Source organism: Pseudophryne corroboree, chromosome 9 (genome assembly GCF_028390025.1).
Source record: "Pseudophryne corroboree isolate aPseCor3 chromosome 9, aPseCor3.hap2, whole genome shotgun sequence".
Lineage (NCBI taxonomy): Eukaryota > Metazoa > Chordata > Amphibia > Anura > Myobatrachidae > Pseudophryne > Pseudophryne corroboree.
This window is the reverse complement of record NC_086452.1, coordinates 459,526,474-459,543,577: the sequence shown is the minus strand read 5'-3', so window position 1 is coordinate 459,543,577 and position 17,104 is coordinate 459,526,474. Positions and strand designations below refer to the sequence as shown.

General features: G+C 49.5%; 1 protein-coding gene across 4 annotated transcripts in view; it reads left to right on the top strand.

Annotated features, from left to right (window-relative positions):
• The window catches only part of RAD18 (RAD18 E3 ubiquitin protein ligase), a 543,966-nt gene that overhangs the window by 52,794 nt on the left and 474,068 nt on the right, over nucleotides 1–17,104 (top strand). The gene's annotated exons all lie outside the window — the stretch shown is intronic.

Below are 17,104 nucleotides of genomic sequence, written 5' to 3'. Positions count from 1 at the left end.
CCCCCCCCCCCCTTAATCCGGCTCTGCTGCTGGAACCCCCCCATTAATCCGTACCCCCTGATGCCCCCTCTCCCTCTGTCTCCACTATTCACCGCTGCTCTGCTAAGCAGAACAGCGAGTACAGGAGCTTTCCAACTGCCCCCCCCCCCCCCCACCGCAGGACACTGCGACCCGCGGGTGGGACAGCGGGACAGACCCCAAAAAATGGGACTGTCCCGCGAAAATCGGGACATTTGGGAGGTATGGGGGTGTGTGAGGGGTATGTCATACAGACAGATGGGCACCGGCTCACTGTGTGCTTGACCCCCCACATCGGCATACTCAGCAGGGTCTCTCTGGTGCGGAGGAGCGTCACTTTCTGACACACTCCACGCTTCTTAGCTGCAGTTTAGTGAGGCACCTGCCGCTGTGCAGGTTCCGTACTGCCTCTGTTATCTCCAGCCCCGGCTACCCCACCGCTAGCTGCAGCGCTGCCACCCGCAGTGGAGTGCGCCCAGCTCATTCACACACTTTAGCTGGCGGGTAGCACTGCAGAAATCCGAGCTGCTTGCAGGCTCTGACCCACTCCTCCCTCCAGCCGCAGCGTCTCCTGGGAGCTAACCAGTCACTCCCAGTCTCCCCTTACCACAGTGCCCGGAAGCCGTGAGGTCCGCGCCACGTGCATGCTATGACCCCCTCCTCCCTCCAGCCGCAGCATCTCCTGGGGGCTAACCAGTCATTTCCAGTCTCACCTTACCACAGTGCCCGGCAGCTGCGCGAGGTCTGCGGTGTGTGACTGAGGAGGGGGGGGAGGGATGCGGACTGGCAGAGAAAGCAGGACTCCAGCCTGAGAGAGTCAGCCATGCCAAGTCTCCAGCAGCAGCAGATCCCAACAGGTTGGAATGGAACAGCAGCAGCCAGCAGCAGTGACTCCGGTAAGACACATCTGTCTGTCACCACTGTTTTGTCCCTAATACCAATCTCTCCCGTGCCCTGTGTTCTGTCATGTCCCTGGCCTTGCCCTGCCACCCTTATTCTGGCCCTTTCACCCTTATCCTGGCCCTGTCACCCTTATGCTGGCCCTGTTACCCCTATCCTGGCCCTGTCACCCCTGTGCTTGCCCTGTGAACCCTATACTGGCCCCGTCACCCCTGTCCTGGTCCTGCCGCCCCTACCCTGGCCCTGTCACCCCTATCCTGTCCCTATCATTTCTGTCCTGGCCCTGTCACCCCTGTCCTGGCCCCGTCACCCCTGTCCTGGCCCCGTCACCCCTGTCCTGGCCCCGTCACCCCTGTCCTGGCCCCGTCACCCCTGTCCTGGCCCCGTCACCCCTGTCCTGGCCCCGTCACCCCTATCCTGGCACCGTCACCCCTGTCCTGGCCCCGTCAACCCTGTACTGACCCTGTCACCCCTGTCCTGGCCCTGTTACTGCATACCCTCCAACTACCTTTTATGGCATGTACAGTACCCGCAGCGCCTCCAGACCTCTCCCCAATGCACCACACCTCCGCACCTTCCCCTCCACCACATGCGGCACTCCACCCCTCCCCCACATGCTGTGCCTCCAGAACCCCTACACCACCCGTGGCTCCCACTCCTCCACCCCTTCACCACCCACAGCACCTCCAGGCCCCTTCCACCATTCACCCCCCTTATACGTCTCCCCCCACACCTGCCCCCCTCCACCCGCAGCATCTGCAGACACCCTCCTCCATCAGCGGTCCACCCCTCCCCCACCAATGGCACCCCTGCACCTGCCCCTCCACCACCTGCAGCACCTCCGGACCTCCTTTCCCATCCGCCGCAACACCCGTACCTGCCCCTACCCTACCCATGGTGCCTGCGGTCCCCTACCCAACCCCCGGCACACCCGTCCCTTCCCATCCCACAGCACCTCCGGAACCCTTCACCCATCCACAACATCCCCACACCTGCCCCTCTCCCACCCGTGGCACCCCTGCCCCTCCCCCACCTGCGGTGCCTCCGGACCCCTCCCCCATCTGCATCCCCCACTCCTCTGCCCCTCCCCCACGCACAGCACCTCCCGAACCTTCCCCATCCGGGCCCCACCCCCACTTCTGCCTCCCCTCCACCCGCAGCATCTACAGACACCATCCGCAGTCCCCCCCGCACCCGCTACATTCTGTACATCGTGCCCTGCAGGTGCTGTTCACGCCGTCGCAAGGGGCTGCGCCTCCTTCACCATCGCACGCCCTTTCATTGTGCAATATTTAACCACTAACAAAGGAATGCAGGTAATACTCCATATAATACAAATATTAAACCCCAGAAAGGCATGCAAGGGTTAAGGGGGCGTAGCCCCTTGCGACGGTGTGAAGAGCGCCCGTAGGGCGCGATGAAGCACCTAGTATATAGTATGTATATATAATGGGTGTGTGTAAAGTGCGTTGGTTAAAGTTTGTGTTTTCCCTGTCAGAAATCTGCCCTTTTTAACAATGTTGGTGGGTGTTCAGTACATGTGTGTCGACATGTGTGAGTGCTCCACCACAACATCCCTCTGTCGGCATTGCAGACGTCAGATGGTACTTGATTCATGAGATTAAGTGTCAGTAGGTCAGTAGTGTAAGCTTTTCTAAAGTACACACTGTTTGGGAGACACAGACGTATGTGGGTGACCCTGTCGGCACCAACTATTAGGACTGGGTGTACAATAATGTAAATAACCTATACCTGTATGTTTATATATGTATGGTACGTTTGCATTGAGCTGGGACTCGAGTACAGACGTGATAGTATTTGTGGGGGCGTCCTAGTGAAATTAGGTATATGTTTCCCTCAGACCCCTTGGGGTCACACACAATTTATTTTGCCCAGTTACTACGCCCTGTTGTCGACACGAATACTGTGTTCTGTGTCGGCCATAATGTTTCCTGAGTAGATGCGCAACATTGGCATTCAGTACATGTTCATACACATTCAGAACACATTAATGTCACTAGGGACCCTAAAGTTCCTGACATTATATATATATATATATATATATATATATATATATATATATATATATATATATATATCTCCTATATAATAGCCCTATTCTGTGACCTTGTGATTCATTTGCTAACGCTGGGCGGAGTTACAACAGTGGGCGGAGTTAGTCAAATGAGTCACAGAGATCTGGCCAAATCTACAGGAGACTAGGAGCAGAAGCAGATAGTATGGGCATTGGACATGGCACAGGCAGGGGTGCATACCTCCCAGCTTTCTGCAGGAGCTTTCTCCAGGCAGAAGGAGGGAAACACACTCGGCAAAAAGGGGGCGTGGCTTCACGGGAGGGCCCCGTTTTCGTCAGTGAGGGGGCATGCCCAGCGCTCTGTGAGCTGCTGGCATGCTCCCAGGGGCTGATTATGAGTCCGGGGGGCCCAGGGCACTTGTGACAGGGGAGCCCTATCTCATTGCTGTGCCTGCTGTGGGTTAGGGGCGTGGCCTAATCGCGGCCCGCGTGGCCACGCCCCCTTATGCAAATTTCTATTTTTATTTTTTTGATGGGATTTTGGCCCCTCAGCTAGGGCTAAATCCAGAGAAGGTGGTCGCTCCCCCCTACACACCCGCACAGGGAGAAGAAAGCAGGGAGACTGCTGCCTCCCTGCAACACCACAGACCTGCCAATATGCAGCAGCGTGTGCTGACTGTAGCACAAATGCTGCCGCTGTTGCTGGCAGGACGGGGGGGGGAGCTTCTGAGCTGGAACAGAGCTACTCCAGCCGGGGGGCCCCCTAAAACTGTGGGGCCAACGGTACGTATCCCCTGCCCCCCCCCCCACCTTAATCCGGCTCTGCTGCTGGAACCCCCCCATTAATCCGTACCCCCTGATGCCCCCTCTCCCTCTGTCTCCACTATTCACCGCTGCTCTGCTAAGCAGAACAGCGAGTACAGGAGCTTTCCAACTGCCCCCCCCCCCCCCCCCCACCGCCGGACACTGCGACCCGCGGGTGGGACAGCGGGACAGACCCCAAAAAATGGGACTGTCCCGCGAAAATCGGGACATTTGGGAGGTATGGGGGTGTGTGAGGGAGTATGCCGTACAGACAGACGGGCACCGGCTCACTGTGTGCTTGACCCCCCACATCGGCATACTCAGCAGGGTCTCTCTGGTGCGGAGGAGCGTCACTTTCTAGCACACTCCACACTTCTTAGCTGCAGTTTAGTGGGGCACCTGCCGCTGTGCAGGTTCCGTACTGCCTCTGTTATCTCCAGCCCCGGCAACCCCACCGCTAGCTGCAGCACTGCCACCCGCAGTGGAGTGCGCCCAGCTCCTTCACACACTTTAGCTGGCGGGTAGCGCTACAGAAATCCGAGCTGCTTGCAGGCTCTGACCCACTCCTCCCTCCAGCCGCAGCGTCTCCTGGGAGCTAACCAGTCACTCCCAGTCTCCCCTTACCACAGTGCCCGGAAGCCGTGAGGTCCGCGCCACGTGCATGCTATGACCCCCTCCTCCCTCCAGCCGCAGCATCTCCTGGGGGCTAACCAGTCATTTCCAGTCTCACCTTACCACAGTGCCCGGCAGCTGCGCAAGGTCTGCGGTGTGTGACTGAGGAGGGGGGGGAGGGATGCGGACGGGCAGAGGAAGCAGGAATCCAGCCTGAGAGAGTCAGCCATGCCAAGTCTCCAGCAGCAGCAGATCCCAACAGGTTGGAGTGGAACAGCAGCAGCCAGCAGCAGTGACTCCGGTAAGACACATCTGTCTGTCACCACTGTTTTGTCCCTAATACCAATCTCTCCCTTGCCCTGTGTTCTGTCATGTCCCTGTCACCCCTGGCCTTGCCCTGCCACCCTTATCCTGGCCCTTTCACCCTTATCCTGGCCCTGTCACCCTTATCCTGTCCCTATCATTTCTGTCCTGGCCCCGTCACCCCTGTCCTGGCCCCGTCACCCCTGTCCTGGCCCCGTCACCCCTGTCCTGGCCCCGTCACCCCTGTCCTGGCCCCGTCACCCCTGTCCTGGCACCGTCACCCCTGTTCTGACCCTGTCACCCCTGTCCTGGCCCCGTCAACCCTGTACTGACCCTGTCACCCCTGTCCTGGCCCTGTTACTGCATACCCTCCAACTACCTTTTATGGCATATACAGTACCCGCAGCGCCTCCAGACCTCTCCCCAATGCACCACACCTCCGCACCTTCCCCTCCACCACATGCGGCACTCCACCCCTCCCCCACATGCTGTGCCTCCAGACCCCCTACACCACCCGTGGCTCCCACTCCTCCACCCCTTCACCACCCACAGCACCTCCAGGCCCCTTCCACCATTCACCCCACTTATATCTTATATGTCTCCCCCCACACCTGCCCCCCTCCACCCGCAGCATCTGCAGACACCCTCCTCCATCAGCGGTCCCCCGCTCCCCCACCCCTCCCCCACCAATGGCACCCCCGCACCTGCCCCTCCACCACCTGCAGCACCTCCGGACCTCCTTTCCCATCCGCCGCAACACCCGTACCTGCCCCTACCCTACCCATGGTGCCTGCGGTCCCCTACCCCACCCACGGCACTCCCGTCCCTTCCCATCCCACAGCACCTCCGGAACCCTTCATCCATCCACAACATCCCCACACCTGCCCCTCTCCCACCCGTGGCACCCCTGCCCCTCCCCCACCTTCAGTGCCTCCGGACCCCTCCCCCATCTGCATCCCCCACTCCTCTGCCCCTCCCCCACGCGCAGCACCTCCCGAACCTTCCCCATCCGGGCCCCACCCCCACTTCTGCCTCCCCTCCACCCGTATGCATCTACAGACACCATCCGCAGTCCCCCCCGCACCCGCTACATTCTGTACATCGTGCCCTGCAGGTGCTGTTCACACCGTCGCAAGGGGCTGCGCCTCCGTCACCATCGCACGCCCTTTCATTGTGCAATATTTAACCACTAACAAAGGAATGCAGGTAATACTCCATATAATACAAATATTGAACCCCAGAAAGGCATGCAAGGGTTAAGGGGGCGTAGCCCCTTGCAACGGTGTGAAGAGCGCCCGTAGGGCGCGATGAAGCACCTAGTATATATATATATATATATATATATATATATATATATATATATATATATATATATATATATATATATAGGCGGCACTCCAGGACTTTAAACAATCAAATTCCGTGTATTTACAGCATCAAAAGATACAGCTGAAACCGACGTTTCGGGGTGCGTTGAAAAAGGGGCTACGCGCCCCGAAACGTCGGTTTCACCTGTATCTTTTGATGCTGTAAATACACGGAATTTGATTGTTTAAAGTCCTGGAGTGCCGCCGTCTTCTTTCATTGCTATCTATACCGTCCCTGCGGAAGGCACCTGGGCTAGTTACACTTCAAGATAGTGAGTGCCGGACTACATGCTTATATATATATATATATATATATATATATATATATATATATATATATATATATATATATATATATATATATATATATATATAATCAAGAACGGCAGGTGCGGCACTCCAATGATTTGAAGACACGTTATACAGGGATTACTTATATATCAAAAAAAATAAAGGGAACACTAAAATAACACATCCTAGATCTGAATGAATGAAATATTCTTATTAAATACTTTGTTCTTTACATAGTTGAATGTGCTGACAACAAAATCACACAAAAATTATCAATGGAAATCAAATTTATTAACCCATGGAGGTCTGGATTTGGAGTCACCCTCAAAATTAAAGTGGAAAAACACACTACAGGCTGATCCAACTTTGATGTAATGTCCTTAAAACAAGTCAAAATGAGGCTCAGTAGTGTGTGTGGCCTCCACGTGCCTGTATGACCTCCCTACAACCCACACAAGTGGCTCAGGTAGTGCAGCTCATCCAGGATGGCACATCAATGCGAGCTGCGGCAAGAAGGTTTGCTGTGTCTGTCAGCGTAGTGTCCAGAGCATGGAGGCGCTACCAGGAGACAGGTCAGTACATCAGGAGATGTGGAGGAGGCCGTAGTAGGGCAACAACCCAGCAGCAGGACCGCTACCTCCGCCTTTGTGCAAGGAGGAACAGGAGGAGCACTGCCAGAGCCCTGCAAAATGACCTCAAGCAAGCCACAAATGTGCATGTGTCTACTGAAACGATCAGAAACAGACTCCATGAGGGTGGTATGAGGGCCCGACGTCTACAGGTGGGGGTTGTGCTAACAGCCCAACACCGTGCAGGACGTTTGGCATTTGCCAGAGAACACCAAGATTGGCAAATTCGCCACTGGTGCCCTGTGCTGTTCACAGATGAAAGCAGGTTCTCACTGAGCACATGTGACAGACGTGACACAGTCTGGAGACTCCAAGGAGAACGTTCTGCTGCCTGCAACATCCTCCAGCATGACCGGTTTGGCAGTGGGTCAGTAATGGTGTGTGGTGGCATTTCTTTGGGGGCTGCACAGCCCTCCATGTGCTCGCCAGAGGTAGCCTGACTGCCATTAGGTACTGAGATGAGATCCTCAGACCCCTTGTGAGACCATATGCTGGTGCGGTTGGCCCTGGGTTCCTCCTAATGCAAGACAATGCTAGACCTCATGTGGCTGGAGTTCAGCAGTTCCTGCAAGACGAAGGCATTGATGCTATGGACTGGCCCGCCCGTTCCCCAGACCTGAATCCAATTGAACACATCTGGGACATCATGTCTCGCTCCATCCACTAACGCTACGTTGCATCACAGACTGTCCAGGAGTTGTCGGATGCCTTAGTCCAGGTCTGGGAGGAGATCCCTCAGGAGACCATCTGCCACCTCATCGGGAGCATGCCCAGGTATTGTAGGGAGGTCATTCAGGCACGTGGAGGCCACAGACACTACTGAGCCTCATTTTGACTTGTTTTAAGGACATTACATCAAAGTTGGATCAGCCTGTAGTGTAGTGTGTTTTTCCACTTTAATTTTGAGGGTGACTCCAAATCCAGGCCTACATGGGTTAGTAAATTTGATTTCCATTGATAATTTTTGTGTGATTTTGCTGTCGGCACATTCAACTATGTAAAGAACAAAGTATTTAATAAGAATATTTCATTCATTCAGATCTAGGATGTGTTATTTTAGTGTTCCCTTTATTTTTTTGAGCAGTGTGTGTGTGTGTGTGTGTGTGTAGATATAGATATATATAGATTAGATAGATATGTGTATTTAAACGTGTACATTTATATTATAGTTTATTATGAATGCTAAAATAAAGTTATTCCTTCTCATGTGCTGGTCGCTCTGTTGATGAAGCTCTAGGTCAGCCGTGACAAGATGGTCTCGAATCCTCACGAAGAGTCCGAGTGTTTATTCTTCTCCCGCCGTGGATAGAATAAAGTGAATGTCAACCCCTGGTCTGCACGGGGCCCTGTCACAAAGGATCGTATACAGGAAGCTAAGTGATATTTTAATTATATGCTTTGATGATGGTTGCATTACATACGCATGGGGGAGTGCTTGTATTCAGAAATGGTCGGTTACCTTGTTATCCGATATAATTACCCTGGGGAGAAATGGGATATTCCTTGGGTCTTATCTAGAACATTGCAGCTTGCTGCCGTGCGACTACAAGAGGTATGCGCTGACTCCGAGAAATACTGGGGTATCTTCCCTATGAAGGGATAATCTGGTTTGGGGATGACTTGGTTAAGTTGATCTCGGCAGATACCACTGGTAAGTCTACCTTCTTGTGCTATGTTCCATCACATCGGTTGGTGACGCATTTTTTGTGGGATGCAGTCATTTTGACCGGTTGGATACCGTTGTTGTTCCCCTTCTTTGTAGGTAGAGGGAGGTGAAAAGGTAAGCAGCCTTTTCAACTTCACAGAACCTGATATCGTCGTCTGTGTCTACCGCATCCACAGCAGGTCGCTGGGTCTATCTTGCTGTAGCCCACACTGGTGTGAACTCGTCTCATACTCTTCAGTCAGTCCTAGAATGGACTTGACACAGTGAGTTAAGAATAGAGTCCAAAGGGGGACATACTCGAGTTGTCCAAATGACTCCCCTCAATGAGTTTTCAAATAGATCTTGTCGATTCTCCTCGGAAGAGGTAGTATGCGACACCATACAAGAGTTGGGTCAGGATCAGGGCATTGTCCTGCTGTCCCTGTCACACATAAAAAAAAAAAAAAAAAGCTGTTATTCAAGCTTTTTCGTGCTTCTGAGCCAGGACAGCTCGGTAAGAACAATCCCAAAAAAGATTTCTACTAAAGAAAATGAACTACAAGATGGAATCTCTCAGGCAGGGATCGCCATCCTGTAAAAGAAGAAAGAGGGTTTAAATGCGGTCATCCGCATTAAGCTTACCTAGTTTTGCTATTCAGGATTGTCATTGCCGTTTCACCGTAGTGATAGCAGTATGGTGATTTTCCTTCTATAGTAAGAGCCATTATTATCCTGTACTGGGACGCTCTCCTGATTACGGCGAGGTCAAGAAACAAGTGGTACAATTAGTTGTTTCTCTCTGACAGTTCTTCAACACAAAGAATCGCTGTTGATCCCTCCGACGCAGAGGTCGGAGTTGGGAATAAGATTAGATAATGATCTGTTAAGAGTTTATTTTTTCCTGTGGAAAGAGATCTGATGATCCAGAGTCGGATCAGATTTGCAACAGGGTAAACCCGTCAATACGTTCCGTTGATGCAGAAAATGGTTGCGGCCTATAAGGCCATTCGGTGAGCAGGTCAAATGCCAGAGTTGTTTTTGCGGGACCAGTTGGATATGTGGTCCGGGTCTTACCTGCACATACACCGGAAAAGAATCCTATTTTCCAGGACCAGGATATCTCTCCTGTGGTGGCTTCACAGTTCTCACCTCCTAGAGGGACGAAGGTTCGGGATCCAGGATTAGATCCTGGTGTCCATGGATACAAGTCTCCGAGGCTGGGGAGCAGTCTTTCCAGGGGGAAAGGTTCAAGCCGGGAAGCTTTTCTCAATAAGCTTTCTTGGATTAAGAGCTATTTACAACAGAACATCTTCTTCGTGTTCTGCCCATCTTATTTCTGTCGGACAACTTAACAGCTGTGGCGTAAGTAAGCCGCTAGGGGCGGAACGAGGTGCAAAGCGGAAATGGTAGAAGCCGCGACAGTTTCCGATGAGCGGAAAGGCATGTAATAGACTTCCTCAGCAGACATGATCTCCATCCAGGAGAGTGGGGTCTTCATCAAGAAGTTTTCACAAGTCTTTGGGGAATTCCTCGATTAGACATGATGGCGTCTCGCCTCAACATGAAACTTCAGGGATATTGTTCCAGGTCAAGGGACACTCAAGCTATAGCGGTGGATGCTCTCGTGACACCTTGGGTGTTTCAGTCGGTCTAGGTGTTCCCTCCACTTTCACTCTTCCCGAAGGTGATAAACATAAGAAAAACAAAGGATCAGGCGATCCTCATTGTTCCGGTCTAGCCAAGGAGGGCTTGGTATCCAGATCTTCAAGACTTACTCATAGAAGATCCCTGGCCTCTTCCTCTACAAGAGGACCTGTTACAGCAAGGACCGGGCGTGTATCAAGAATTACCGCGGCTGCGTTTGACGGCTTGGCGGTTGAACGCCATATCCTAGCCCGAAAGGGTATTGCCGGTGAAGTCATTCCCACATTGCTTCAGGCTAGGAAAGAAGTAACGGAGAAGCTTTACTACCGTATTTGGAGGAAGTATGTGTCTTGGTGTGAATCCAAGAAGACTCCTACAGAAGAATTTCAGCTGGGTCGTTTTCTCCATTTTTTGCAAGCAGGTGTGGATGCAGGCCTATAGTTAGGCTTCATTAAAGTGCAGATTTCGGCCTTATCGATTTTCTTTAAAAAAATAAAATAAAAAAAAAGAATTGGCCACCTTTCCAGAAATTCAGACTTTCGTGAAAGGAGTGCTGCACTTCCAACCTCCATTTGTGCCCCCAGTGGCACCAGGGGACCTTAACGTGGTGTTGCAGTTTCTTATGTTACACTGGTTGGAACCTTTACGAAAGGTAGGGTAAAAATTTCTCACTTGGTAAGTGGCCATGCTATTGGTCTTGGCGTCCGCAAGGCGGATGTCGGAATTGGCGGCTTTGTCTCACAAGAGCCCCTGTTTGATCTTCCATGTGGGTAGAACAGAATTGAGAACTCGGCAACAACAATTCTGCCAAAAGTGGTTTCTGCGTTTCACAGGAACCAGCCTATTTTGGTGCCTGGGGCTATTTAGGCCTTGGCTGATGCGAAGTCTCTCGATGGAGTCAGAACTTTGAATATTTATGTCGCCAGAACGGCTCAGATTAGGGAAACAGTCGCTCTGTTTATCCTGTATGCTCCCTACAATAGTGGGGCCCCTGTTTCTAAGCAGTTTGTTACACGCTGGATCTGTGATACGATTCGGCATGCTCATTCTACGGCTGGATTGCCGGTACCGAAGTCGGTGAAGGCCCATTCTACCAGGTCGGTGGGCTCTTCTTGGGGCAGATGCCCGAGGAGTCTCGGCGGTTAATCTTTGCCGACGGGCTACTTGGTCGGGTTCAAACACTTTTGCTAAGCTCTACAAGTTTGATACCCTGGCTGAGGAGGACCTCATGTTTGCTCAATCGTTGCTGCAGAGTCGGCCGCACTCTCCCGCCCGGTCTGGAGCTTTGGTATAGACCCTGGGCACAGAGTCTAACGGAGGTCTGGAGGAGGGGCATAGAGGGAGGAGCCAGTTCACACCCATTCAAAGTCTTATAGTGTGCCCATGCCTCCTGCGGGTCCCGTCTATACCACATGGTCCTTTTGGAGTCCCCAGCATCCTCTAGGACGTATGAGAAAGTAGGATTTTAATACCTACCGGTAAATCCTTTTCTCTTAGTCCGTAGAGGATGCTGGGCGCCCGTCCCAGTGCGTACTGTTTCTGCAGCTCTTGGTTGTCGTTACACTCATGTGGTGTTTCTTTTCAGTCAGGTCTGTTGCTGCTGTTCATGCCATGGCATGCGGTATGTGATTATTGGTCGTGTTTACACACAGGTTGTGTTACATTTTCAGTCAGCATATTGCTGTATGTTTTTTTTCCATGCCATCAGCTAGTGTTCTGTTGAATGCCACGTTCTGCGGTTTGTTCGTGGTGTGAGCTGGTATGACACTCACCGTGTTTAAACAATAAATTCTTTCCTCGAAATGTCCGTGTCCCTGGGCACAGTTTTCTAGCTGAGGTCTGGAGGAAGGGCATAGAGGGAGGAGCCAGTTCACACCCATTCAAAGTCTTATAGTGTGCCCATGTCTCCTGCGGATCCCGTCTATACCCCATGGTCCTTTTGGAGTCCCCAGCATCCTCTACGGACTACGAGAAAAGGATTTACCGGTAGGTATTAAAATCCTATTTTATCACTGCCGTCATATCCGCATTCCTTTAATGCCCCCTCTTTGCCTGGCTCATATATGTTTGGCCAGGCATTTGTAAATACCTGGTCCATGATTGCATTACAATTAAAGCTTAGGCATTATGGGGCAAATGTATCAACCTGGAGTAGGCATAAGGAAGTGATAAACCAGTGATAAGTGCAAGGTGATAAACACACCAGCCAATCAGCTCCTAACTGTTAATTTACATATGGGAGTTGATTGGCTGGTGCATTTATCACCTTGCATATATCACTGGTTTATCACTTACTTATGCCTTCTCCAGGTTAAGACATCTGCCCCAGTGTCTGCTGCCACTATACCTTTGTATTATGCTCTGAACTATCTGTATTTTAAATGTTTTCATTATTGATGAATCTGGGGGGCAGATGTATTAAACTGGAGACGTCATAAGGAAGTGATAAACCAGTGATAAGTGCAAGGTGATAAATGCACCAGCCAATCGGCTCAAAACTGTTAAACGCACCAGCCAATCAACTCCAATATGTGAATTAACAGTTTTGAGCTGATTGGCTGGTGCATTTATCACCCTGTATTTATCACTGGTTTATCACTTCCTTATGCCTTCTTAATACATCTGCCCCATTGTGCCTAAATGGCTTTTACACTGAATGATGGCACAAAACTGCCCCAGGCTTGTACATTTGATGGTGAATTGCTCAGGTGATGTACGTGAGGGGTTTGTGCACCACAGAGCAGGCACTCCATTGTTACTTAATCTGCCGGTTTATGCCAATGCCTTTGTGACAGAAGCACTGTGCCTAGTACACTGCGTCCAGGCTGTGCTGAGTGCCTCGCATCACATGGTGGATAAACGCTAGGTGAATGGCGACGCATCATCTTCAGGGCCTATACGTACATGGAGAAACCGGTTGTCAATAAACGTTCCCAAGGGTAAGTATAGCCGGTGGGGGTTGGGGTTAGGCACCACCCGGGGTGGGGGGTTCGGTTTAGGCACTAATGGGGGGGAGTTAGGGTTAGGCTGTGGAAAGGGGAAGTTAGGTATAGACACTTAGGGGGAAGGTTAGGGTTAGGCTGCAGTAAGGGAAGGTTAAGGGGGTAGGAGGGAAGTTTAAATACTTACCTCACCCCTGACGGGATCTTCACTATCGGGACCCACCAGGATCGGGTACCGATCCCAAAATCTATACACATATATACATACAATCCTAGTACACTGAAACAAGGGAGCACTAAATAATTAAATGCACATAGGAAAAGGTAACCAACTATTACATATATGTATGTATGTATGTATGTATGTATGTGTGTATGTGTGTGTGTGTGTGTGTGTGTGTGTATATATATATATATATATATATATATATGTATGTATATGTATATATATATGTATATGTGTGTGTGTGTGTGTGTGTGTGTGTGTGTATGTATGTATATATATATATATATATATATATATATATATATATATATATATATATGTATGTGTATATATATATATATATATATATATATATATGTATGTATGTGTATATATATGTATGTGTATATATATGTATGTATGTATGTATGTATGTATGTATATATGTATGTGTATATGTATATATATATGTATGTATGTGTATATATATATATATATATATATATATATATATATATATATATATATATATATATATATATATATATATATATATGTGCGTGTGTAATATAAATGCCCCCACTGACAGTCCTGAGATGGTTGGTTACGCTCCGGTACACTGTGTTCTTTTCACATGACAACATCTGTAAATATAACCAGCACTTTATATTAATGTTTTTGTACAGATTCAGGATTTCTTCCCTTTTGGGAGTATTAGTGTACAGCAGTGATTTTCAACCTTTTTCAACTTGCGGCACACCCACAAGACTTTCAAATTGCCAAGGCACACCATCAGTGCCTCACGGGGCTAAACAAAAACACGCAGTGGCCCCCACAATAATTAAACAAGCACATTGGCCCCCACAGTAGTAGAAATACATTCGACCCCACAGTAATCAAAGCACATTGGACCCCAATGTAGTAAATCAAACACACTGTCCCCCATATTAATACAAATACAATGGCCTCTTCAGTATTAAAACAATTACACTATAACTAAAGACTGTGGCCCTCCACAGAAAATAAAACACACTGGCTCTTACTGTACCTGTCTGTTGGTGAGAAAGAAGGAGCTCCGTTGTCGCTGTCATTCAGTGAAGGGGAGCTTCAGCAGCCTCAAAACCGTTTGGCAGGAGCGGGTGTACTACGTTATGCCAATGAGAAAGGAGCAGTAGCACTAAGAAGGCGCGCAGGCAGGCGGGCGTACTGGAAAGGGGGTGCAATGACGCGGTGTGTCTGAATGACCTATGATGTCTATAGGTCATGTCCCGTGGCGCATCTGAGCTACCTGGGCCCGAAATGATAAGTTAATTGAAGGTGGCAGAAGCGCACCTAGTCAGCAGCTCGGGCGGCATACTTAATAACCGCTCACGGCACACTAGTGTGCCGCAGCACAGCGGTTGAAAACCGCTGGTGTACAGCGTAACTTAAATCTGCTGTAAAATATTATTCATGTTTATATGCTGCTTTTATTGAAATGTGAGCTGTATTGCATTAGTAGAAACAGTTATTTTATGTCCCGTCATCCTTTGGATAGTGATGCGGTGTACAGTACCAGTGGGCGCGCAGTAAGGTGTACAGGCGTGTCATACCGCACAAGCGTGTCAGAAGCTTGCCGACACATGCTTTTTTAAAACAGTATTTGTTAGCTTTGCTGGCTGAGCGTTCTGCAATTAGTTACCATTACAGACCGGTGACCCTGACCTGTTGTGTGGGTGGGTGGGCTGCAGAGTATAGAAAATGTTGGCTCTGTAGCATCCATCAAAATATTCTATGAGTGGGCCCGTATACCTGGATATGCGCGGGGCATCTAGACGTCAAACCAGAACGCTTAAATTGTTTGGCGCAGTGCACTTAGTGCCCAGTCTATCCCCCACCCGCTCAGTGCTTACGTATGAACTGTATAGTCATATATTTGGATTTCCTTTTAAGCTACCATTAGTACTATATTTATTGGATTGTTTTTGCACATAAATAAGAAAAACATTGTGATAATTTAAAGCTTTTCTCTTTTTGACACCATTGCTATATATTCTTTCCGTGCAAGTCTTCACCTGCTTATCGCTCTATTCTGTAACTGGCATTATGTGTAAATGATTTTTTGCCAACCTCAAATGGTTTTCTAAAAACAAACAAAACAGAGGTGCCCACATACGGTGCGATCACCGCGTGCGATTTGATCTTTTTAGTTCAAATCGCACCGTGTTTATTTTCCCTTTCAGTGCGTGCTCCCGCGTAGTCGATATCGCAAGGCAAATTAGTATGTGCAGTCAGGTATTTGTTCTACATCGCATACATTATACATTGCAGTGTAGTCAAAATCGGTGTGTAGTATAAATAGCATACCACTAAAGTACAAATCGCATAGCACACATTGTATAGCTCAGATCGCGCCAAGCACAGATCTCATCGTGTGTGGGCACCTTTACTTTGAATATCGAGGGTCATTCCGAGTTGATCGCTAGCTGAAAATGTTCGCTGCGCAGCGATGATGCAAAAAAATGGCACTTCTGCGCATGCGCGACGTACTTTCACAACAGCCGATACAGTTTCACACAAGGTCTAGCGAAGTTTTTCAGTCGCACTGCTGGCCGCAGAGTGATTGACATGAAGTGGGCGTTTCTGGGTGTAAACTGACCGTCATTCAGGGAGTGTTGAAAAAAACGCAGGCGTGGCTGGGAGAACGCAGGGCGTGTTTGTGACGTCAAATCCGGAACTGAACAGTCTGACGTGATCGCAAGCGCTGAGTAGGTCTGAAGCTACTCAGAAACTGCACAATTTTTTTTTTGTAGTCGCTCTGCGATCCTTTCGTTCGCACTTCTGCTAAGCTAAAATACACTCCAAGAGGGCGGCGGCTTAGCAAACTGCTAGCGAGCGATCAACTCGGAATGACCCCCATAGTACTTATAAAATATACATACTTTCCTGTTTACACTGGGATAGGGATTTTTTTTTCTCTTCTCTGTATTTTGATAATTTGTGATGTTAAACTTGAAAAATAAATGTGGAAGCACAAACCTAAAACCCCGCTTTGTTTCCTGAAATAAAAAGCAATAACATTTGCTTTTACTAGTGGTAAACCTTTTTTCTTTTAATTAAAAACATGCTGTGAAAACGGGAAAATCAGCACGTGAGGTGATTTTACTCATATGTAGTCCTCTGGCCGCAAACGGGCGAATGTGTATATTTCATACGATTCATTCCGTGGGATTTTTACCAAGACACTGACACATTAGGGATATTCAACATCCAGCACCCCAGTTGCTGTGGAATTACACATCCCAGCATGCCCTGCTACAGTATTGCTATCAGAGTATGCTGGGATGTGTAGTTCTACAGCAGCTGGAGTGCCGAATGTTGAATACTCCTGCTTTTAGAGCTTTGTACAGTTATTATTCGGCGTCGGCATGAAATGTAACGACGAATCAGACCCTTCTGTGGGTGAGCGCTACGTTACTACTGAACCATTGCGGTAACGCTGTCTAAGCTCCACGGTATTGGAGGGGGAACACAAACTTTCCTCATTATGGAAGCACAGACCATAGTTTGCAACTGAGGCTTTTTGTTAGGTTCTGTCAAGTTGATGAATTTCTGATCGGAGAACAGAATAGTCGCTTGGAATTTCACCCTCTAGAAGTACATAATGACAAACATTCATAATGTACAGTCACGTCTCTCCTTAGCGGAGCTCCGGCTAATGAAAGGAAGA